We start from the raw sequence: 25,791 nt of genomic DNA, 5'->3' as shown, positions 1-25,791 counted from the left end.
TGGGGGTAGCCCAGTGAGTGAAGCAAGGCTCCTGCCCCTCTTGGAGCTGACAGTCGAGCTGAGTTCTGCATCACTGTAAATGGTTGAATCAACAGCCTCTAGGGACGTGCAGATCTGGGATACTGCCAATTGCACAAGTCTCACACCTCTTTGAGGAAGCAACCAGCAAAGCCAAAAGGAAGCACCATAGCCAGAAAGCTGGACAACCTAGTTTTATATATGCCTTCTGCCCAAGACCCCTCTCCTAAAGGGAGTGGGTTTGTGTCGAAGGATGGGAGGCTTAGGGTGTGTGTTACCTGTCCCAAGGCTGGCTCTGCTGAGTGATCTGGGGTGTGGTCCACCATCATGTACATATGATGACGCTATCTTCTGAACTCCGGATCAGAACCCGTAGTATAAAGCAGGGTTAGCTGAATGGAAGGAGGGAAATACGTATTTCCTGAACATGGCCTCCCCTAAGTGCTTTCACATGGCTCCTCTTGCTCAGGAAGATGGGTATTATTATTCTCATTTTACAGGGGAGGAAGCTGAAGTTCATTTGGCGTTTTGACTTGAGCTCAGGCCTATCTGATGGCTCCAAATCCTACGAGCTTCCTCTTCATGCTCCTCTGATCGAGACACATCTGGGGAGTGGGGCTCTGGAAGGTTCTGAAGCCCCAGGTGCTTTGGTTTCATTCCATTCACTTATTTTAAAAAGTATTTATTGAGGACCAGGGTCCAGAAACTCTGTCAGGCGCTGGGATATGGGATGACCAAGACCAATGAGGGCTCCTGCTCCTAGGGAACTTGAACTCTGAGTTAAGTCACTGGAAGAGTGATAATGTTTCTGCACAATTCTTTGTTCAGTGATTCATTCAGCCTTGCAAGAGGGTGTATTAGGCTGCTTTGAGTTGCAAGGGACAGAAAACCCAGTTCAAATTGGATAATTGATAGAAGCAGTTGAATGGTTCACATAACCAAAAAATGGAGAGGTAATGTAGGTTTCAGGCACACTTTGATCAGGGCTCCAGCTTCCTCTTTTTGTGATTCTCTTGGCTCTGCACTTCTGTCTGTTGGCTCTATTCTCTGGTGACTCCCTTCATAATAGTGAGAGGGCTGCCAGCAGGGCTTCTGTATTGTTCAGCACCAGGAGACACCACGTAGAATACACGTGCTCTAAGAAGTACAGAGGAGAGCTGTCCTGTGTGGTGGCCTGGCTGCTGGTACCTCTCAGAACGCACGCTTGCTTGTTTACATCCAGGGAAGAAACAGCTACCATCTCTCCACAGAGCCATTGAACAAAATTTCTGAGCTTCCCTCGGATTGGATCGTCTCAGGACATGCTCTATCTCTCAACCAATCACGGTGGCAGAGGAAATGGGATAACACTGATTGGCTTAGACCATTCCGGACCCACCCCTGGAATTGGAGATGAGGTCTGAATGAATGAGAGATGCTGTTTGGTGGGAGAGGAATGGAACAGATGTTAAAGAAGCAATTGCTCTCTCTAAGGGGCAGCGTTTAGGATCTGGGTATAGAAAGATGAGTAAGGCATTGTCCCTTCTCTTAAAAAGCTCCCATTCTAGTGAGCTTCCTGAGAGTTTGGCAGTGATCAGAGGAAGGAGTGTTTACATTGTTGAAGGCTAGGCACATTACATGTTTTCTCAATTCTTATAATGTTCTTGTCAAGCAGGTATTTCCATTTTACAGGTGAACAAACAAGTTCAGAGAGGTTAAGTGGCTTGCTGGCAATTGCACACCTAGGAGAGGGAAGCAAGGTGTTTTGAGACTGTGGATCCCACATTTCTTCCTCTCCTTTTTGTGATGTAGTGAAAATAGATTAACAAAGACCCTTCAAAGCTTCCTCTAATGACTCCTCCACAATAAGCAGGGCCTTGGGAGTAGTTACTGCTTTTCATTTCAGGCTTTTATTAGAGGGCTCCTGCCTGCTTTTTTTCTTTAACTAAGTCTAAATGGGAGGAAAACCCCTCTCCCTGGTCCAGATAAGCAACAGATAATTGAATGAGCTTCTGCGAAAAGCAGAACCATTGTTAGCTCACAATGCATCAGGAGAGATGGTTGCATTCAGATAGTTTTACAAAAATGATTTCTCTCTCCTTTTGACTTTGCTGCCTGAGGCTTCCATTTGGTTTTAAAATAATAGAGTAACTATTATGTAATCATATACAATGCTTCCTCCCCCTGGGCCCCAAGTTAACGCGAGTGTTCACAACACAGAATACATTTTTTGGTAAAGAGTTTATGTAAAGCCAGAGTGATTCGTAAATTAAACGGCCCAAACAAGGGCAAACAAGTTGGATTTTTAGTTTTCTCCAGACTCTGCAGAGCCTTAGCATCCAACAGAGCAGGAGATGATTTTGCTTGTGTGTTGGTGGCAAAATGTCTGTGTTCATACTGTTGCCTGCACCCAGCGTGCATGTCTTGTGCTTTGCTGCCAGGTGAAAGGCCCTTGTTTTGTTCATAGATCTCCTGATCTCACTTCCACCCCAGCAGACGTAATTTCATCCTGAGAGAAAGGAACAAAAAGAGGGAAATCAAAATGATGGTTGGTAAACACTTGACCCATAAGGTTTTCAACTTAGATGCTGTACTTTTCGAGTTTCTGCATCTGCTTTTCACTCTTTTTTAGGTAATTAGTGATGATAATGAATTTACCTATCCACATTTCTCTTCAGTTGGCTACTATGTTTTGGGTCTTGGGGATCGACAATTAACAAACTCATAGTCTCAGTTACTAATAGCTTTTGGTGGCTCTCCTTTGACCAGATGTCCTCCCAATCTGTCTCCACTAGTATAATTTTTTGGCTCTGATTTACTATGGGCCTGGCAAACTTGTGAAAGTAAAGAGGAAACGAGGTCTGAGGGTAAACTGCATAGGCCTCAGTGTCAGGTAAAGACCAGAAAAACATGGTTGCTGGGCTCATCTAGTTGACCCTGGACGGTGCCCACCGTAGTTGTTGTTAGGGTTAATATTTAGGGGCTATTTTTTGCCACTCATAACCTCACTGACCCGAATGATATGAACACCACTGTCATAAAGGTGGCTGGATTTATGGAACCTGGGAGCAGACCAGCTGGTGTGTGTACACAGGGACATATGTGTCTGTATAGATGTGAATCTTGCTGCCTCTATGATGGTGGTTCTCGAACTTGTCTGCGCATTAGAATCACCTGGGGAGCTTTCAAAATTCCAAAGCCAGGGTAACACGCTAGATGCATTAATTCACTGACTCTGGGACTGGGACACAAGCACTGGTAGTTTTTAAGCTCTCCAGGTGATTCCAATGTGCCGATGAGTAAAGGAACCACTGGTGTATGAGAATTATAATAATAACATCATTATCATCATTTGAAGATGAGTAGGGATCATGGTAATGACAGGGGTACTAGCCACCATTATCATTTACCAACCGCTGCCTATAAGCTAGGCAGTGTCCTGGGTGTCTAACAAACAGGATCACATCTAGTCCGCACGGCAGCTCTGCAAGACAGCTTTATAGGTGGTTGGATAAAGAAAGGAGGGGGTTATGTCTTTGAAACTGATGTCAGCTACAGAGTTGCTTAATCCAGAGTGTCAGGTAAAGTCTACAAAGATGGAGTTGTTGGGTTCCTCGTGTTGATCCCAGAGTGACCAGTGTGGTCATCATTGGGGTTGAGATTTAGGGCTTGTTTGTTACCACAGAGTAACCTGGCCCATCCTGACAGATGCAGCCATCCTTTTAATAACCACAGTGGATTCAGGAGTCGACATGGAAAAGCACATTTTGCAAAATTATAAATTGAGGGGGAGTTTATTTTGGCTTGTGGCTTGGAAAGAGAAATGAGTGTAGTAAACCAGGCTATTAATCTTGGGTTGGTTGATTCGTCCATCAAAATCAGTTCAAGGAATCAGGTGAAATAAATTAATAAAACATTACCTTGTATTTCTGTAGCTCTTTTTTCAATGGTGGACATGATGCTATGCAAACCTCATACCATTGCTAGTCTTTTTGAAACATCCTAGAAGGACCGTCAGTTTAAGTAGGGCTGTGTGTTACTGAAAGGTAAAAACAGGAACTAATTCACATTGAAATCCTTATCCAATGTCCATAGAGATGCCTGACCGGAGTCTTGGTGGGTAGTTTGGACGGGAAGTATGGGAGTGGTGGGAAGGGTGTTTGTAATAGAGGGAACAGCATGGGCAAAGACACAACAGCAGGGAATAGTATTTATAGGAACTCTGTGAGTAGTTCAGTATTACTACCAAGAACGATACCATTCCTCACTTAAGGGTGATTGGGAAGTCCCATGAAATCTGCGTTTCCACTTCTTTCTTCTTTTTTTAAATTTTTATTTATTTTATTTTTGGCTGTGTTGGGTCTTTGTTGCTGCACGCGGGCTTTCCTCTGGTTGCGGCGAGCGGGGGCTACTCTTTGTTGCAGTGCACGGGCTTCTCATGCGGTGGCTTCTCTTGTTGCGGAGCACGGGTTGTAGGTGTGTGGGCTTCAGTAGTTGTGGCGTGTGGGCTCAGTAGTGTGGCTCGCGGGCTCTAGAGCGCAGGCTCAGTAGTTGTGGTGCACGGGCTTCGTTGCTCCGCGGCATGTGGGATCTTCCCGGCCCAGGGCTCGAACCCGTGTCCCCTGCCTTGGCAGGCGGATTCTTAACCACTGCGCCACCAGGGAAGCCCCACTTGTTTCTTTATCCATCCGTACATGTCTCCTAACTTTTTTTTTTTCCTACCTTGGAAGAGATTTGTGAGTAATGAAGGGCCAAATAAGGGTAATGTTTTAATTGACCTTGTTTACCCTGGAAGATCACACCAGATACCACACTGAATGTTACACACTGCTTATTAGTAGAGATTTTTTTGCAGGACTCTGTTGACGCCTCAGTGATCCAGACTCACCTTTGGAAGCGAACTCAGCAGTTCTCTGACAGTGTAGACGGGAACCCGTGTGCTCCTCACTCTGGGCCCAGAGTCCAGGCCTGCGGGGCTGTGCTCTGTGGGCCCCCTCTGGACCTGTCTTGGGCCCCTCCACTTTCTAAAGAGCAGAATGTTAGATTAAAGGTCAATTCCAAGGTTCTTTCCATGTCTAAAATTAGGTGATTCATTCAGAAACTCTGATGCAGGCACTCATTAATACAAGTGACCTATTAAATAAAAATGTTAAATAAAATGCTGAAATGGACACCACAGACATTTCTCCAAGTCTGTGGGTTCAGACAGGACCAGAGCTGGGGCATGGTAGCATTCCGCTCTCTTCTTCTGTGCATTAAAACTGAGGAGGGATGCTCTCTCTTTAAACCTGTCTTCTAACATGAAATCAGCACCAGGATTTTAGAGAGGAAGCTAGCTAAACCAGTTAAGCTTCTTCTTAACTTGGACCATATTGGTTCTCTCTTGGAAAGGTTTTCTTTTTTCTTTTTCTTTTTTTTTTTTTTTAACCTTATGCAATATCTTTTCTTCTGTAGCCCCCAAATTTGAAACTGTGAGAATCTAAACTCTTTCCAGGCTCTTAGCTCCTGTTTGACTTATCCCCATTGTACTGTCTAAAGCTCTGTATTTCAACTATTGGGTCACACAGCTAATGACCTTATCATTTTGGCTACTTTGGGGAGGGCTTAAATCTCACCTTCTTAAGCTGCTTATCCAATTCCCTGGTTCCAGGGCTGTGGCCATGTTGGGGGTTCAGAGCAGGGTAAAGGCCCTAGGCCTGGGTTAACTCAGGCTGGACCCATGCCATCTCTTTGACAAGCTGCAACGGTTTGAGTGCATGCCTTGTACCAGGCATGGTGCCCGGCTCTGTGCTAGCACTGGGATACAGCGATGACAAAACAGGATGGCTTCTGCCCTGCTGGAGCTCACAGTGTTCAGGGAAGTACACAAGTCACCATACAATTACAATTATGTTATGTGCTGGAAACAAGAAACACGGGTCCCAAGAACTCTCCCAGCTGGGGATCTGACCTGCTTCGCTCAAAGTTCAAAGGCATGGCCGTGATGAACAGCTCAAGCGAGTAGTTGGAGGCTGGAGGCATTCAGAGTAGCATGTGATCCCAAAGGCAAGATAGGACCAGGTGAAGGGTTCAAGATTAAGTCCACAAACAGCACTAGGGGCCCAGTGATTTGATAAAGTTCAGGACAAGGCTGGACATCTCCTTCTTTCCCCCTCCCCTTGGACTCCCCCAAACCAAAAGGAATGGTTCTTTCCCTTTAATTTTCCAGGCCATTTGTCTGTATCAATTTCTTTGGGCAGTTGTGTGTTGATTTGTATTGTAATAAGGTAGTGTGTCTTTCATCCCCTGGAAGGGAAGGCTGTTTCCTGTACTCTGTGTGTTCCCCCCAGTGTGTGACCCTGGATGGAATTGTCGATCAATTGGTTCATGAAAGACCTATGGTTTACCAGTTAACCGTAGTATGTGGGCCTCATTCTTCTTGCATCCACAGCAGCTGCTCAAAAGAAGGCTCAGGACTGACGAGAACAGGAACAGGTAACACCCCAAGGGCCCCTTAGTGCTCAAATTCACCAAAGCTTCCGTTGATTGAGGCAGTTAATGGGGAACTTCTATCAACCTGGGAATAGTTTAATAGATATTAGCTTGTAATTAAAAGTTCAAAATAAATTGGCTTTTCTTTTCTGCATCAAATTACCTACTTTTCCTTCTGCCCCTGTGATTCTGTTTCCATTCACAGGGTAACTAACCCCCAAGAGCCTTCTATCCCCTATGGCCCCTCCGGCCCTTCCTCGTGCCCTCCTTCAGGTCCACTCCCATTTCCCTTGGCTACTTCCATTTCTCATTCACTTTTCTCCTCTCTACATGCTTCTCTGTTCGAATGCTATATTTTTGAACAAATAAAATTGTTCAAAACATTGAAGGAAAGTAAAATTCTTTCATCCCTGCTCTCATTGTGTTGTCATTGAGTTTTAACTTCTCTGATCCCATTTGCCATTTCCCCATAAGGGTAGATATTTTATATGAATGACATTCTATTTTATGTATATACTTTTGTACTTTGCTCTTTTAACTTAATATTCACAAATTTTCCATCAACAAATGTTAATTGAGCTCCTACTATGTGCCAGGCATCACTCTAGTGGCTGGGGATAGACAGATTGGTGAACCAACCAGACCTACATTCCTGTTCTCCTGGTGCTTCCGCTTATTTCATATTCACAATAAACATAATACAAATTCTGTTAGGAGGTGATCACTGTTACAGAAAAAAAAAAACAGGGTTAAAGAAAGTTGGGATTATTAATTCATAAAATATTTTCTCATGTTGCTATCATCTTTCTATGTACCTAGGGGTTGCTTATTATCCTTGATGTTGATGGATTATAATTTATTTAGAACCTTAGGAATATAAACTTTAAATCTGGAGAGGGCTTATGAGTCATTGAGAGCAGACCCTTCATTTTCGAAGTGAGGAAACAGATCCAGAGAAAAGAAATGATTTGCTCAACATTATATGGCCCCTAAGTGGCAAAGCGGGAGCTTTTAAATTTTAATTATATTGGTTTTTATTAATTCTAAAGACAGTTCTGGGCTTCCCTGGTGGCGCAGTGGTTGAGAATCTGCCTGCCAATGCAGAGGACACGGGTTCGAGCCCTGGTCTGGGAAGATCCCACATGCCACGGAGCAACTAGGCCCGTGCGCCACAACTACTGAGCCTGCACGTCTGGAGCCTGTGCTCTGCAACAAGAGAGGCAACTATAGTGAGAGGCCCGCGCACCGCGATGAAGAGTGGCCCTGCTTGCCTCAACTAGAGAAAGCCCTTGCACAGAAACGAAGACCCAACACAGCCAAAAAAATAAAAAATAAATAAAGACAGTTCTTTCAAACCCAACTGTGCTGTTTCCCTATCGTGGGAAATTTCATTTGTTTCTGGTTTTTATTATACATAATGCTAATATGGGCAGCTTTATGCAAATACTGTCTTAATGAAAGTAGCAAGTTAATTAATAGTAACAATAGAAGAGACTACTATTTATTGAGCACTTACCTTTGTCAGGCAGTGCGCTAAGTGCTTTACATGAAATAACTTAATTCTGAAAGTGAATACCATTACTTTCCTATTTTAAAAAATTAATTAATTTATTTTGGGCTGCGTTGGGTCTTCGTTGCTGCGCGCGGGCTTTCTCTAGTTGTGGTGAGCTGGGGCTACTCTTCGTTGCAGTGCGTGGGCTTCTCATTGCAGTGGCTTCTCGTTGCGGAGCACGGGCTCTAGGCACGTGGACTTCAGCAGTTGTGGCTCGCGGGCTCTAGAGTGCAGGCTCAGTAGTTGTGGCGCACGGGCTTAGCTGCTCCGCGGCATGTGGAATCTTCCCCGGGCAGGGATGGAACCCGTGTCCCCTGCATTGGCAGGTGGATTCTTAAACACTGCGCCACCAGGGAAGTCCCTACTTTCCTATTTTTTTTTTACAGATGAGAGAATTAAGGGATTCAGACTCTGAGTCCAGGGTCTGAGCTCTCAGCCACTGTGATATACAGCCTTCCGAGTCTGAATACTAAAACCACAAATTTCCAAGATAGTCTGTAATGTACATTTTTTTTAACCACTTAAGAGTTTACCAAGACCACGGACCTATTAGATTTAGCTGTATGTAATGGCTGTTTTTAGAGTAAAAAGTGGTTGAATATTAGCGACTTCATGTTCCTTCTATTATTTTAGTTAACCCTGACAATAGCAGTGAGTTAGGTGGTTATTGTGCCTATTTTATTTTATTTTTTATTTTTATTTATTTATTTATTTTTTGGCTGCATTGGGTCTTCGTTGCTGTGCGTGGGCTTTCTCTAGTTGCGGCGAGCGGGGGCTACTCTTTGTTGCGGTGCGCGGGCTTCTCATTGCCGTGGCTTCTCTTGTTGCAGAGCACGGGCTCTAGGCGCGCGGGCTTCAGTAGTTGTGGCGCACGGGCTTATTTGTTCCGCGTGTGCCTATTTTATAGATGACTAGTCTAGTGTTTTAGATGGAGCTTTGACATTAAGTGGTTTAATTAATGTTTGTAGAAAGAAGGGAGGGGTGGGAAGCAAGGAAGGTTGAGTGACTCATGAATATAAACAGCTCTAGGACCTGGGGTCTAATCCTGGCTCCATCTCTTAGTAGCTTTGTGACCTCTAGCAAAATACTTAAAAATTTTTTGTACCTTACCTGAATTTTGTTACCTGGAAACTGGGAGCAATGAAATCTTTCTCATGATGTCATTATAAGGATTGAATTATAAAATGAGTGGAAATCATTTTGTTCAAAACCAGCCGAAATGAAACCATTGATCAGAGGTGTTGGCGGTAATAGTTCGTTCTGTCATCATTATATTTCAAACCAAATTCTTTTCTCTTTTCTCTAACCATGGTATTTCTGGAAAACACATACAAAATCTTTTTTTTTTAATTGAAGTATAGTTGATTTACAATGTTGTGTTAGTTTCAGGTGTACAGCACAGTGATTCAGTTATATGTGTGTATTGTTTTTTAGATTCTTTTCCATTGTAGGTTATTACCAGATAGTGAATATACTTCCTTGTGCTATAAGTAGGTCCTTGTTGTTTATACATTTTATCTATAGTAGTGTTTATCTGTTAATCCCAAGCTCCTAATTTATCCCTCTAGCCCCCCCCCCCTTCCCTTTTGGTAACTGTAAGTTCAGACAAAATCTGTGTTATTTTTATTTTTATTTATTTATTTATTTTTAAAAATTTATTTATTTTTGGCTGTGTTGGGTCTTCGTTTCTGTGCGAGGGCTTTCTCTAGTTGCGGCGAGCGGGGGCCACTCTTCATCGCGGTGCGCGGGCCGCTCACTGTCGCGGCCTCTCCCGTTGCGGAGCACAGGCTCCAGACGCGCAGGCTCAGTAGTTGTGGCTCTCGGGCCTAGTTGCTCCACGGCATGTGGGATCCTCCCAGACCAGGGCTCGAACCCGTGTCCCCTGCATTGGCAGGCAGATTCTCAACCACTGCGCCACCAGGGAAGCCCTATTTTTATTTTTATTTATTTATTTTTTTTAAGATTTATTTTTATTTATTTATTTTGGCTGCCCTGGTCTTAATTGTGGCACGCAGGATATTCGTTGTGACATGCAGGATCTTTTTTTTTTTTTTAGTTGCGGCATGTGGAGTCTTAGTTGTGTCATGCGGACTCTTAGTTGAGGCGCATGTGGGATCTAGTTCCCCGACCAGGGATCGAACCTGGGGCCCCTGCATTGGGAGTGCGGAGTCTTACCCACTGGACCACCAGGGAAGTTCCACAAAATCTTTTTTAAATGGCATCGATAAATTAGTGACCGATGACACAGTTAGGGATTCTATTTCTTTACAGATAGTTTCCCTCTGCCTCCAATGGGGTGCCATATAAGGTGGTGGAATAGCAGATTAACCTCTATTTAGGTTTCTGGGTCACAGGGTGGTGAGGCCCGGGAATGGATGGCCCACCCAGCCCTTCCTCTCCCTTCCCTCCCTCCGGCACCATCTCTGATTTTATATCATCTCAGCCCCACCTTCAGTGACCCCCTCCTGTGCCTGTGCATCTTGACAAGGTGGCCCACCTGCAGGGGGGTTGGGCAGGTGGTCCAGGCAGCCCTGGCATACTGACGGGTCCTGCTGGAGTGGGTTCTGCTGTGCCAGGTGGGCAGAGGGAGGCCTTTTCTCGTGGAGGGTGTGACTGTCAGAGCTGAAAATGCCAAGTGGCTCCGGAACCACACAAGGGGCTGAGAGAGCTGTTTGTGGAAAAGGCCAGCACATCCTTGCGTGCCCTCTTAGACTTTTCTGCAGCCACCTCTGCTTTAAATGGGGCAGTGGGCTTTGGCCTGTGGACTGCTTACAACAGCAGTAAACTCCGTGGACCAGCCCATCCCTCTTGGGAAAAACTTGGCCTCTAAACAGGGCTTGGGAAGGAGAAGTGAAGACGTACAGAAAGTCTTTCTTTTCCTCTTTTTACGTTAAAGTCTTGGCAAGAAAACACGTTCTTTATTTCTGTCGCCTGTATCAGCAGCAGATTCCCGAATTGAACTCCTAGGCATCATCCTGGCTTCGTCATACTTCAGCTTTTCCGGCTGCAGACAATTTTGCTTCTCTAGTTGACGGGGACTCTAATAACTCCAGGTGGTGAATGGGCGGCGGGGAGTACAGTTCTGTAGAAATACAGCTCTAAAGCAATACAAACACAGAGGGAAAAAATGGGAAGCTTGTCAAGAAGGAAGTGCTGTATTACAACATGTTACCTTTATTGACATTGAAGAAACCTCCCCTTTAGCTTAACACTGGGAGACTTGTTAAATACTTTGTGGTGTAGCTACATGGTCCAGTACATACGTATTATAGAGCCTTTAACAACAAGGTGCTGAAGTACCTTTGTTAAGGAAAGGTGACTAAGATAAATCTTGAGATGAACACAGCAGATGATAATTCAGAATATGAACCATTTTTATAAAAATATATGCATTATCTTTATACGGGTATAGACACAGAAAAAAACATTTGGAAGCGTATCCACATGGTATGGGAGGTTGGATCATGGGTGTTTAAATTTTCTTCCTTTTGCTCATCTGTATTTTCCAATTTTTTTCTGCAAACAACATGTATTATTCATATAATCAGAGTGAAAGAAAGGTAGAGGGGGCCAGGAACCTCTCTTTTTACCCAAAAAAATCATTCCATGTATTTATTGAGGGTCTTTTAGGAGCTGGGTGGGCACAGTCACAGGTGTAGGAGTGGGCAAGGTAGCCCTGGCCTCTGACTTCACTGAGCTGACATTGTATTGAGAGTCTTTTCTTATTTAAAATGTTTTTTAAGCTCAAAAATAAAAATAATAATTGCAGGTTGTGATAAGTGCTATGAAGGAAAAAGAAGCCAGTGACGTATAAGGGGTTGATGGAAGGGAAGACTTTATGATGGATGATGGATGATGGATGGTCGACTTTAGGAAAGATGATGGGACCACTTTGAGGAAGCGACCCTTGAACCTGGAGGCTGAGCGACAGCCACGTGAAGATGCTGGAAAGCGTACTGGAGACGCAGGCAAGGACCAGCAGATGCAAGGCAGTGAGAGTCTCCTGCTTTCCTGCAGGTCACTCAGAGGGCTGGTGAAACTTGAACTGGAGCTGCCCACTTGTGAGAAATGTGTTACACTTGGAAATGTGAGGAGGCTCACAGATACACCCTGTAACTGGGGGAGTACGGTCACGTGGACAACTTTATGGCCCCTGAGAGACTGGTGACTGCTTTGCTAAATAACAGGAATGTGTTGGGTTTGAGCTGTCAGCTTTGTTCTTTGGTTCTTTTCGAGGGGCAGCTCTGATGCCATCTTTCATGCTGGACAGGCTTCGAGTGCAGGGATTCGCAGGCCTCCTTCCTCATCCTCTTCTGCATTCATTAAATGCACCCACTGCGTGGACGCTCATCTGAAAGGCATGACCCTGGAGTCTTAGTCCTCAGCCTCGGCTGTGTTGGAAATATTTGGGAAGGCGCCTCTTTGTTCAGGGATCCAGTATTCATTCATTCCTTGAAGAGGAGGAGACAAGCAGTTGAGAGAAGTTCCTGAATGTTAGATTAAGGACAAAGACTGGACAGAGAGGCAGCAAAAGCTGTAATCGAGGCGCTTAAACATACTGAATGGTGTATATGAGTTAACGATGGCAGCAGCTATTCACAGAGTCCTAAGAGCGACTGGGCCGTACCAATCAGGAACCATAACAATGTTCAGATCCTTTGACCCAGTGATTACAATCCACGGAACTTACGCTGAAGTCATCATTTTTTTAAATGGGGAGAAACCAAGAAAACAGTGAGGTCTATAATAGCAGTCATAGTCAATAATGACATAGTGCTTTGGGGTTTTGAACATATTTTCCTATATAGTATTTATGAGAGCATCACAACATTCCTGTGGATAGGTTTTTATTCCCATTTCACAGATGGGAAATGGAAGGTTAGAGAGATGAAGTGAGTGCCCTGCTTCACTCTGGCAGATTCAGGCTCTGAACTCCAGCATGTGCACTGTCGCCTGGTGGGTGTGCTCAGAAGCTAAGGAAAATGTTGGGAGTCAAGGAGGCACAGGGAATGATCCAAGACTGAAAATAATTATTGAACTTAATGTATGCTTCGTTCTGTCCCAAATACTGTACAAATTTTACCTAAACTAATCCTTACAACAAACCTGTGGGGAAACTGAGGCTCTGAGAGGTTCACTTGTGAAGGGTTTTGAATAGACTTCAAAACCCCGGCGGGGCTAAATCCACAGCTAAATAAAGCTGCTTTCAGCTCTGCTTTATTGCCCTGTGCTTCACAAGAATGCATTGCTCCAAGAGGGAATAAATGAATGAAGGAATGAATGGATTAGATGGATTAGGACTTGAGAACCAGCTTCCATAGGGAATTAGACATCAGGATTCCCACGGTTGATAGGTTCTTTTCAACAGCTTTGCAATTTCTGCATGCAATACAGTTGCCCAGCCTCTCCCAGGAGAGTTGCAGCTTTGCTGGCCCTTGAGGCTATGCTTTTCCAATACCCTTCCCCTAAAGGCTCTCTTTCTACGCTCAACTCATCCTTTGCAAAATGCCCAGAGCCAAATGAGTCTAGGGTGAACCAGGCGTGCAGGGTGTGGACCTTTAGCAACTGAAGGAAACAGAGCTATTTCAACATGATGAAATATTCTGCAGCCATTAAAATGATAAATGTGACTGGAGAAATAGGAAAAAGTATTGGGAAATAGTTGCAGACATCTGAAGATACCAACTGAAGCAATGTGCGTTTACAGGGATAAAGGTTGAAAGAGAACAGGAATGAAAACTGTGTAAAGGTTTTGGGATTGGATGGTGTCACCATTCAATTAGTCCACTAAGCTAGGAACCTCAGGGTCATGCGCCACAGCTCCTGCTTTTTCTTCCCCTAGATTCAGCTAGTCACAAACTCTTGTAGATTCTACATCAGTAAATATCTTAATTCTGGTGCCCATTCTTCCTCTCCATTGCTAGTTTCCTAGAACGGGCTCTTATTATCTCTCGTCTGCACTTCACAACAGCTTCACTGGTCTGCTGGTCTCCATTCTCTCTCCCACTGTAGTCCCTATTGGACACTGTGGTCAGAGTGATCTTGATATAAAACACATCTGATTATGTCTCTCCTTTGCATAGAAGCTTCTATTTACCGGTGGTTGCCTTCAGGAGGTAAGTTCATACTCCTTAGCTTGGCGTATGAGGAGGTCCTTTACAGTCTTACCACCCCAGTCTTCCCCCCAGCATGTGTGAACTCCTCTTCCTCTGCCTCTGTGCCCATGTGCCTTTTCTTCTTGGCCCTTGCCTCATCTCTTCAAGACCAAGCTCATCTTCTCTGAAGCCTTCACAGCCATTCCAGGGAGGGTTAGTTCTTCCACCCTCCTAAATTACAACGAATCATGCCATGTTGTAATTGTGAGCTTATAGCCCTTCCTTTCACGAAATTTTGAGCCCCTCCAGGGCAGGGACCACATGGCTTACTGTCCTCCACCCTAAACTCAGCATGGTGCCTGGGACATAGCAGAGGGGCAAAAACATGTGTTGACTGAATGACTCAATGACTGATTTTGTAAAAAGTAAAAGAGGAAATGCGAGTCAAGGGCTGATAGTACAGTGCTTGACACATACTAAGGACTCAAAAGAATGCTAGCAAGCCACCATGATTAAATTATCATTGGAGCTTAGTGCTTTTATGTAAACATCTTTTTTTTTTTTTGCATCCTTCCGCTTGTTTTTTCAACCTAAAACTTTGACCTCAGCTGAAATGTGATTACATTCATGCAGAATGATGAGGAAAGGATCGTGGAAGAATAAATTCAGCACTTAGGGTCTTGTTTTCTGTTCCTTCTTTCAGGACATCCCCCATGGGGTAGTGGTAGAGCTTCCTCATGAGTTCTTACACAAATCAGGAACAGGTCTAAGGCTGATAAGGACAAAGGTGCCTCTGAAAGGGGCACTGCATCCTCCTCACGGGACTCATCCTATTTTATGGTTATCACTCATCAAATGGACTGTTTTCTTTGCTGGACGGTAAGCTCCGCCAGGCCAGCATCATGTCTATGTTGCTTTCCAGAAATAAAATTAGAACCAATGGATGACAGTTGTTGGGCATCAGATTTCTGATCAGTGTAAAAGAAGAGGCTCCTCACAATTAGAGGAGGCTGACCATTGTGATAATGAGCTCCCCATAAATGGAGATACTCGAGCTAAACTGGATGTTCAAGTGTTGAGGATATTACAGAAGAGATTTCTGCTCTCAGTGGGAGATTGGGTTACAGGTGTGTGATTACTCAGAGCTCATATCTAAGGGACTGAGCAGGTGTAAGAACTAGATAGAGTTCAAATAGAGGACAGTCGATATGGACCAGGGTTATTTAAGAGTGGGTGTCAGTGTGTCAAACAAATGGACCAGAGTTCTTGGATTGTGAAGACTGTTCTCTCAGCATTAGTGTTTGCAAAACATCAGCTCCCTGTGTTTAATTGAAATTGATGAAGATTATAATGGGTACAGTGTAGGACCCCCAAATCATCCATAAGTATGATAATTAGGGTAAAAGTATGAGGCCTAGGACTCTTGCCCTTAGAGTGTGCCTTGAAAAAGTCACCTACTCTCTCCATGACTCTCCTAACACATTTCTTTGTAATATGGCCAATATCACTTGGTCTCCGTGTAACTCAAGAGGAAGAGGAAGACAGAAGGCTAAATAAGGTTAAGGGCTGCCCTTCTATACTTGGGGCAAGGAGTGATTTCTTGGCTACATGTGCTGAGGCCCAGATAGTTACTGGGATCTTACCCATTTGACTAGAACAAGGGTTCATAATCAGGGTTTTACAGATAGGCTTCCTGGATCCAAAAATCTCCTGAAATTGTGTGCAAATTTGTGTGCATATATGCATTTTCCTGGAGAGAAAAGCGCATACTTTTATGGGATTTTCAGTAGGGCTCTTGACCCCAAAATGTTTAGAACCATTTACCTCCATAGTAACGATCTGCTCCGCAGTCACATTGAAAATACCCCTGGGAGAGGTAACGTTGTGATCGTTTACACGTTAGTGTTAATGAAAAAATCTGAGAGTTTCATAACAGGATTAGGATGAGCTAGCTAGATGGGATGTTCTGGTGTTGTAGGTAAAGAGGGAGCATTTATGCTCAGAGTGAAAAGGGAATTAGGGAATAATGCAGAAGCTGCGCCCTCTGTCACATCCAACTTCTCTGTCCATCAGATATCTTTGCCCAGAGCAGACCCCAGAACATAGTCTCGTTTATCTGAAAGTGCTATGGGTAGCACCGTACAAGTCTCACGTGGCGCCTGATTTCTGTTCTCAGACTGATTATTTAACACCTCCCAAGGGCGTCTCCAGGATACCTTCGCAGGCGATACCTTCGCACCCCCAGTACCTCTCGGCTCTGGGGAGCCTGCCAAGCGCATCTGCCGTGTCTGGGAGTGTGAGGCTCAGTACCTGGCAGAGAGGGAAAGGCGTGCCCACCAGCCCAGCCATTCCACGCGTGGGGGAGTGATGGTATGTGACGACTTTGATGGCTTCAGCACAGAGCCCCGATCCGCGAGTCTCGAGTTCCAGTTTCTGCCATTTCTGAGTTCGCTGACCTGAGGCAGGTCACCGTCACCTCTGAACCTCAGTTTTCCATCTGTAAAACGAGACGGCTGCAAGACCCCGACTCACCCAGATGCCATCTCCGCACGAAAGTGCTGCCCCTTTAAGGAGGGCGGGGGGAGCGGAGAAGGTGGCCGCGCCCCCTTCGTCTCCTAGCTGAGCCCTCCGGACCACCTGTCTTCGGCCTCGCCCCGCCCCCTTGGGGAGGGGCGGGGAAGGAGGGGCGGGGAAGGAAGGCTGAGGATTTACCTTACGGGGTGGGCGCGCGGCGCATGCGCACGGCCGGACAGGTCCGCGGCGCACTCACTTCCTGGCATTCCCCCCTCCCCCTCCTCGCCGTTACCCTGTACATCCGGGTCACTTGCCCTCCCAGCTTCGAACCGCCGCTGCCGCCGCCGCCTGGCTCGTCGCGGCTCCGCCACAGGGGCAGGTGCGGAGGGGCTCCCGGTCCGGCCGCCGCCGCTGCCCCGCTCCGGGCCCGGGGCTCCCCCTAGCGCCGCTGAGGAGCTGCCGTCGCGGCTCGAGGAGCGCGGAGGAGCGGGGCTGAGAGAGCCTGGAGGTTCGCGCGGAGAGTGAGTGATTTATTTTTACCATTTCCCCCTCTTCCCTCACAGTCCTCGCTTTCCTGCTCCGCGCGCGACCCCATTTTGGCGGAGAGGCGGGTGCGGTGGGACCGGCGCCGGTGCGGGGCTTCCTCATCCCCTGGCGCGGGGGCCCGCCCCGGCGCTGCGGCTGCATCTCCGCGGGCGCCCCCGGCCCCTTCCTCCGCGACCCGGGCCTCCGCGGTACTCATTCATTCGGATCTTCCTTTCTTCCGCCGCTTCCTTCCACTCGCACCTCCGCGCGCGTGCTCGCCGCCCGCTCCCACCCCCGAACCCTGCCGCCGCCCGTGACCTTTGGCTCCCCGGGTTCTTCCCCACCCCGCGTCGACGTTCGCCCCCTACCCGCAGCTCCCACCGCCCTTTACTCCTAGCGGCCGCCTTCTCTCCTTCCCTCTCTCCCGGTGCTGGTCCCTAGTCCACACCCCCTTCTCCCTCGGACTCCGCCATGCCTCGCCCGGACACCCGGCCCTCCCGGTCACCCGCGTGGAAGTTGGTGCCCCCATCCCTTCCACCTGTGCGGCCAGACCGTCCACCTTAGGTACTGCGTTGACCTCACTTCGCAGCATTTAAAGTCCAGATTCTCAGTCCTAGGGTGTGGTCTTAAGTGTGTTTCCAGAACACACATTTCTACTCTAATTACCCAAATCCATGACTGTCAAACTGTAATGGAAGTGGCAGTTGCTGTGTGTGTGTCTGTCTGTCTGTCTGTGTGTGTTGTCCGCATGGCTATTCTGGGTCGTACCAAATATCTCCTTTCACTCTCTCTCCCCCCACCCCCCCACCCCGGAGAAGTATGTATCTATGATGGATTAATTTGCTCTGAATGTAAAATTTGGCGGAAGATTGTTACTCTTTCGATTCCTCCACGTTCCTTCGCGCGCGGTTCCGTGACTGATTTGCGACATTACCCGTTAATACTGTTTGTTGGTTAGACTTTTTCTCGGCTCATTTGTCAACATTAGTTACTGAGTGGCCCCCGGTGTGCCGAATGCTGATGAAATGCCTGAATTCGTGCAGTACCACAAAACGCCATTCTGGATAAGACAGATTTGGGGCATTTGTTCACACTTTTTTCCCCCCCTCCTTTGAATTTATTGAGCTTGCCCTTTGTTTACTGCTTAATGTTTAATGTAGAGAATGAATATCAATTTATCAATTGTGTGTTCTTACAGTCTTGCCATTTGGAAGACCGGCATTCCAGAGGAGTGTTTTGTATAGCTGAAGGAATTTCAGTCACTTGGGCTTCAGGGACTTATTGCAAATCATTTTAGACTAATATATCTCAAGAAAAATACACTGATCCTTTTAATTCTTTAATTATACTTAATAGGAACAGAAGCTTTGTGTCTGAAACAACTTGATAATTGGGGCTTATTTGATAGCCTGCTTGTAAAGTGTTGCAGTTAACTAAAACTGCCTGATTCAGCATTCATAAAATGAAATGACAGCACTTTTTTTTTTTTATGTGACATTCATAGTCCATAATAATGAACTCCAAGGAAGGTACTTAGTCCTGAAGTACACTTACCTGCGTATCAGTGTGATACAATTGCTCTCAATATTAATAGCATTTTCCTAACAGCCCTTTCTTCTGGGGAGCTAGGTACTAAAAAGGTGGTTGGTTGGTTGTCCCCTTTCAGGTTTTGGATGACCACTTTAAGCACTAAGATTACTTAATTCAGAGTCAAGATTGCATTTTTTTGGCAGAGCAATATTGCTAGATAATATATTTTTAAAATTCCTTAAAACTTTAACAGTTATGTAGCTACTTGAGAGGAAACTCTTGTTTTGTAAAATGTAGGATATATAGTATGAACTCTAGATTATTTGATAATTGCATCGAGGCTAGATTTTTCTCTCCTAAGAAAATGGTTCATCAGAGGGAGGCATGATTAGTAGATTGGGCCTAGTCGCTTCAGCAAAAATGCAGTTTCAGATGCTGAGTAAAACTAAGTGAATGTAGCTTATTTCTGATAGGTTACAGGTGACATTTAACATCAAATTTAAGATTTATTTCTCTGAACTTTCCCCCCAAAATGGGTAAAAAATTATGTTAGTTAGTGTCACTCTTGAGATTACTTGACTCATGTGAAGTGGCCATTTACCTTTACTTAGTAAGTAATTGATTGAGCAGTAGAGAGGGATGCTTATTTCATTTAATCCTAGTCTCCATGGGGAAAGTATTGTACTGTCACTTATATGAGGTTACTTAACTCATTAAGTATTGATGCAGTCAACCGTTAGAGCCTATAATTTGCTCTTTCACTGTTCAAGGAAAACAAAATTATAAAATTTCAAAATATTTAATAATATTGTTAGTGGCTTGCCCACTCTTACTTTTGGTCTCTCCTTTTCTGTTACTATACCAGAGTTTAGCACAGTGCCTGCCTAGTGCACAGTGGATATGCAGTAAATGTTTTGACTAATTGAATGAATGGCAGGGTTGCAAAGAGTTTGACTCTAACATTGTTTTGTAATTATGTGGCAAAAGTTTTGGAGAAAGATGTTGATTGCTCTCAGCTGCAGTTTTCTCAAGTAACTTGTACATTTTGAGGATTGCTAATATTTGATTATTTTAAACTGCTTTGGGGAGAAAGTACAATAGACATTGGTTTGTGTTATGCTTTAGTTCACTGAATGGATTTGTTCACTTAGAATGGGTATTTGATATGTGTATGTTGTCAGCATTCATGAGCAGTGGTCAATTCAGATAATTTCTGTGCATTTAAAGTTTCTAAAAGTCAGCATAAAAATTCTTGAATGTGTGAGCTCATGTTATACTATGATCAGTTCACTAAATTAGGTTAATTTTTCAAGGAGCATTTTTTCATATAGTAGAAATGTAAGGAATAATCCAATAATATGGCAATGGTTACTTAACATTTCAGTGGTGGTGATGATAATGACATTATTAGTAACTAACACTTACCTAGTGTGTGCTTCTTGCCAGGCAGTGTTGTAAGACATTTAATCTTTACAACACCATAATGCTAATAGGTGTTGGTATTTACATTTTACAGGCTGGGAAACTAAGGTTAAGTAACAAAAGTGACACAACTACTAAGTGGTAGATCTGGGTCTTGGCTCTTAATTGTTAGGCAGTAATAGTGAACACCTCTGTGCCAAGTTCTCTGTACACATTAAGTTAGTTTTATGACAGCTGTGCAAGGTGTAGATTAATTCCTAGTTAATTGTTAATTAACATTAGGAAAGTAAGGCTCAAACTGCTTAGGTAACTTGTCCAAGCACCTGCCCAAGTAGGATGAGGAAGGCTGGCATTTAAACCCAGGCCTCTGTGACTTGTAGTCTTCCCTAAAATTCTGTTTCAAAGTACTAATTTGAGGTCCTGTATTTTATGTTATATATTTAGAAGGCTTACTTAAAACAGCAGATCTCTAGACTTTTTCACCTGCCACACAGGATGGATAGTGTTCACTGTTCTTTATTCTCTGAGCATATACAGGATTATAATTTCCTGCTCACTGGCTGTAGCTTCGCCCCTTTCACACTCATGCAAGTATATTGGAATGCAAATGAGTGACATTTGTAAAACTATTTAAACAAGGAAATCATTCTAAGAATTTTGATTCTTTAACTATACGCATTTCTTGTGACATGTGCCACTTCCTGATTGTGGTACCATGGGTGAAAATGGCTGTTTACAAAGACATTGGGTGATTTTGTTTAAAAAGAAGACCTAATGCAAAGATGTATTTTTGTAGCTATTTAATTTGAAAAGATGATGTTCTGTGGTACTGTTCTGTGCAGCATTGTGAAGCTTTCAATCCTGTACAGTTATTTTCTGCCATGCAAGTAATCTCTGCTTGATGTATTCTAGTTGGTGCATTATGTCTGGTCTATGTTAAATTTAAACTGATACACTTTTCACTGTGTCTACATATACTGTGCCTAAAATCCTCCTCCCAGTTTTAAATTGGCATATTCTCAGATAATCCAAATTACACTGACTACTAAGGTCAAACATTTGAGAAAACGCTGTGAAAAAAAAATTATGACATATTCCCAGATATTATTATTTGGGGGATTATTTATGCCATTTTTCTGTTCTAAGTGAGGGTAGTGGAGAATTGAAGGCACTAATTTAAATGAAAACGGAGATTGACTAGTTCTTGAAGTGGACTTTTGTAGTTTGTTGACTTGTGCTCTTTTTTTTTTTTTTTTTTTTTGGCTGTGCCGCATGGCTTGTGGGATCTGAGTTGCCAACTCAGGATCGAATCTGGGCCCTTGGCAGTGAAAGCGCGGAGTCCTAACCACTGGACTGCCAGGGAATTCTCAACTTGTCTTATTGATAGATTCTACTTGTAAAATTTTAGTATGTATGGACAAAAACATTGCATTTAAGCCCTGATTTGCTCTTGTCTGATAGTATTGTCAGATCTATAAGATAGGAATAATACTATCTCTGCTACGTGCCTCATAACACTCTTGTGAAATTTTTGTATTAATTTCAGTGCAACATAATAGGGAAGGATGTGATGCATTTCTAAGTCGAATGTTCATTAAAATTCTTTTTTGGTTTTGATCGTTTGTTTTCTTTGACACCTGGCACAATACCTGGTATATGATTGCCATTAATTACCCAAATAGTTATTGAGCACATAAGCAGGGTTATATAACAGTGAATAAAATGTTAGTGGTCCCTTTTTTACAGCAGAAGAAAAGATAGAGAAAAATAGACAGTATGAATTTCGCAGGTACCTAATCTTATTTTATGAGTCAGGATAAATGCCCATGTTGTAATGCCATCTAAATTAAGATCTGAAGAGTGGACCATTAGTCAGTTGGGCAGAAGGGAGAATGCATGCGCATTGGAAGAGGGAGAGGCCAGAGCCTGGAGATAAGAGAAGTCCTGTACATCTTAGAGACGGTTATTGGTTCTGTATGGCAGTAATACAGGTTATAAAGGAGGTGTGGGAAAGAGGTAGACAGTAAGTAAGCTGTAAGGCTGGCTGTCTGAGTCATGTTAACAAGTTCAAGTCAGTTTGGACTGAAGGCCAGGGGAAACCATCATAGGACTTTAAAAGGGAAGAGAGAGAAATACTCATTCGTCTTTTCAGAAGATTGTTCTGACAGCTGTTGGAGAATAGATTGAAGGTAAAGTAAGATGGAATACAGGCGAGCAAGTTAAAAGGCTGTTGCTAAAGGCCAGGAAAGAACTGATAGTGATCAGTACTCCTATTGACAATGGAGGGATGATGTTAAGTCTACAAGATTTGATGATTAACTGGATGTGGGCTCCATTGAACCCATAACTTTGTGTCCAGTGGTAGAGTAGAGGATGAATTTCCCCCAGAGGGCTCACTACTACTTTTTCATGTAAAGTTGAGATGTGGGGCTAAGGCAGTCCAGCTATATTTGCAAATATGCATTTTCAGTTGACTCTCCATATTGTTAGTCATTGAGTATGAGTTGATCCACCCCAAAGTAGGAATATCAGACTGGAACTTATGAGGCCTCCATGAGTTAGGCATTCAGTTTCCACAAGAGCCCAGTAGCTAGCTAATAGCTGCTTAACAAAAGGAGCATGCCTGATAGCTGTGTCAGGGAGGCAAAAGAGTCCAAACCCCAGGGGCACCTACAGGTGGCACCTTTGTCAGAGGCTCCAATCAGTAAAATCATGAGTCACAGAGACTTGTGACTAAAAATGGTTATGAGGGTTGTGGAGCCCCAAAGGTACTAGCATACTAGTACTTTTCTACATGCAGCCCTTCCTGATCGGGAGAATCCCCTCTGGGACATACAGGAAGGGGAAGTACAACCGTATACCACATAAGTTCCTATTATACATGAGGATGGATGTAGAAGCAACAACAAGAGGACATTGAATTGGCCCAAAGAGCCCCAGCAATAAGTTACTTCATTTCCCTTCCCTACTGTAAATCCTGCCCAAACCCTATTAGCTGAATCTGATGTCCCTTCCTCTGTGGGACCAGATAGGAGGGTGTCTGTATCCAGGAGAGCCATAAAAGTTTGAGTCCCTCTCTAAAGTTTCCTGGACAGCTTCTCAGGGGTTTGTATGGCCTTCAGTCCTTCTTGGGGGTCAGGGAGACCTCAGCCCTATCCCTTATTATTTTTCTCTGTATAGCAGAAGAGTTTGGGGATAGTAGTAGAGAGGAATAGAGAAGGGGGCACGAGGGAGAGAGCAACTCTGTACCAGGAATCAAGGCTTTGTATTCACTTTTGGTCATTCCCTTGTGATTCAACCAAAAGAACTTCTAATACTTTTGGTCCATCTAAAGCTCTATATTGTCAGCAAGATCATCATTACTTACACAGTCTGTTTTAGCTTTGGGGACTCTTTGGCTCAGCAGTCACAGCTTTTCACCTGGAGACACAACGCTTGTTGCCCATCATCATGACACATCCCTTCCTCTGCCAGCCCAGGGGAGAATGAGTAACAGCCAAGTCACCATTTCAGTGCCTGATTTTGATCCCACGTCTCACTGCTCCGTTTCCAAACATGAATTCAACTCCTTTCATTAACCGGACAGTGGGGATCCTTACTCCCACCTTCTGTCCACCCACCACCAGGATCACTCTCTGATTCCAGTGTGTCTTCTCATTTCCCAGAACTCTGACCTCAGGGGGCCTTTATTCTCTCTCTCCTAGGAAGTCATGGCTATGTCAGTATCCCATTCTTGTTGCCAAAACTGTCCAGAATCATGACGATCTGAGATCTTATCCTACTTTGAAGCGAATAAGTTTCCCTGCCACGTTTTCATGGATGCTGGTAGAAGACAAGAGACTCCTATGTAAGAGATGAAGGACAGTTTATTCCTCTCAGTAATAGCCGTAGCCAGAGTATCAGCATTTGTAATGGTTTCCTGATCCTCAGGCACCCATAGTGGTCCATATTGGAGAGAAGCCCTGCGTTTAGGGAACCCAAATCTTTTGTAATGAGCAGTAAGCAAGTCTGTCCTTTGCTCTAGAGGGATACATTATACTGGACAGTAAGCATGCCCATCCTTTGCTCTAGAGGGAGCCACTGTCTTTATCTTTCAAGGCTGTTTGCTGCACGGATGTCCTTGAAAATATAGTTCGAAGCAAAAGGCAGTTGGTACCTCTGCTTGCAACATATTAAAAAGACAGACCTATAGAGAATTGTTTCCCAACATATGTAAATTATACTTCAATAAATCTGACTTTAAAAAGAAGCTGGCATATACTAAGAACACAATACGTATTATTATTGGTGTTCATGTCCTTGATTTGTTTTTGAGGGCAAACCTCTATGCAATGACTTTCGTGGAATTTTGGGATTAATTTTCTCCAAGGTAAGTTGCTAACGAATAACATTTACTCAAAAAGTAATGTCTAACATGTTCAGATGCCTTTTGATTTGAAAAAAAAAATCATATGTGGAATTTCAGGAACATTAAAGTGAAATATGAGAAAACCACCTTGGGTTGCAAGGAATGGGACTACTTTGCTTTTCTTTATATCAAACTACATTGCTCTACTTAAAATTCTGGCAAATTTTAAGAAACAAAACAATGTTAATTAAGTACAGTGTTTTTTTAAGTGAGGCTTCTTTTTCTCTAGATCTTGAGACAGGATAGATTTAGGGGAGAGGCTAGCATAGTTAGTTGGAGGGAGGTTTAAACTTGCAGTTTTTCATGTTTGTTTTGTTTTTTAAGGGGGTAGGCCTCCATTTTATCAACTTGCATTTTCTAAATCCTTCTTTCCAGTTATTTTCTGTAAACAAGCATTATAGAAGTATTATTTTGAAAGCTGGCTTTACTTGCTGAAGATTATGTTTGAACTTCTCTTGACTTAAATATTTAATGTGTTCTGATATTAAGTAAATATATTTATCCAAGTTGTTTTTAAAGGTACAGAGAAGTCAGCTTCATTTATTCCATTCATTTGGCTTAAAGTGTACATGAATTTAGACTTAGAAATGTAAAATAATCTTCTAGTTATGGTGGCACTAGTGCTAAGTTGCTAGTGGGTAAAAGTAGGTTGATGCCTAAAAACGAAAGGCTGAAGCATTTTGGAAATAGTCTTTGATAAGTGGGACTTCCTATATTAAAATGTGAATATAATTAAACTAAAGCTTTTCTTTTTATTTATAGAACAGTATGTTGAAGCAATAGTCAAAATATGTAGCCTGGGGTTGGCAACCCTCTGAAATGGGTGTGCCTAAGTTCCATTATAGTATGTGTCATGGTGACAACTGGCCAGTGTTCTGTCTTTGGTGTGTGTCACTGACCCCTTTTTAGTAGTCTATTAGCATATTTAATGTGTGCCTTTTAAGAACTTCATTTTAGTTGATTTTCAGTGTTTATGAGCAGCTTAAAAATAGTGTTATCTTGTTTTATTAAAATCAAATTTAACTTTTTAAACCATTCTCAATTTGTCTAGTTTGGATAGGTAGATAGCTTATGCATTTAAATAATTTTTTAAAATGTTTAAGCACTTTGAAATTCTTCCTAGTTGAGGTATACAAGCAGAACTTTCTGTGAAGTCCTTTTACTGCCTCTGGTCTCTCAGACCCCTTCTAGGATTTTATTTGGGCCTCACAAGTGAAAGATGAAAGAACAGTTTTTTAAAAAGTATAACTAGTTTATGGTGTTACAGGAAACTGCCC

At 43.7% G+C, this 25,791-nt stretch overlaps 1 protein-coding gene across 4 annotated transcripts in view; it reads left to right on the top strand.

Moving 5' to 3' along the window:
- Window positions 1-25,791, top strand: part of CYRIB (CYFIP related Rac1 interactor B) — a 151,820-nt gene that overhangs the window by 48,295 nt on the left and 77,734 nt on the right. Inside the window, exon 3 of one of the 4 annotated variants that reach the window (XM_061171403.1) lies at window positions 6,428-6,471. The exons of 1 other annotated variant lie outside the window; for it this stretch is intronic. The gene's annotated coding sequence lies outside the window, so the exon portion shown is untranslated. Of the gene's footprint in view, window positions 1-6,427; window positions 6,472-16,899; window positions 17,151-25,791 lie in introns of those variants that run through there. 2 more of the 4 variants (XM_061171405.1, XM_061171401.1) reach the window with 2 other exon arrangements.

The sequence above is a fragment of the Eubalaena glacialis genome, chromosome 17, assembly GCF_028564815.1.
Source record: "Eubalaena glacialis isolate mEubGla1 chromosome 17, mEubGla1.1.hap2.+ XY, whole genome shotgun sequence".
NCBI lineage: Eukaryota > Metazoa > Chordata > Mammalia > Artiodactyla > Balaenidae > Eubalaena > Eubalaena glacialis.
This window is presented reverse-complemented; position numbering and strand designations above follow the sequence as displayed.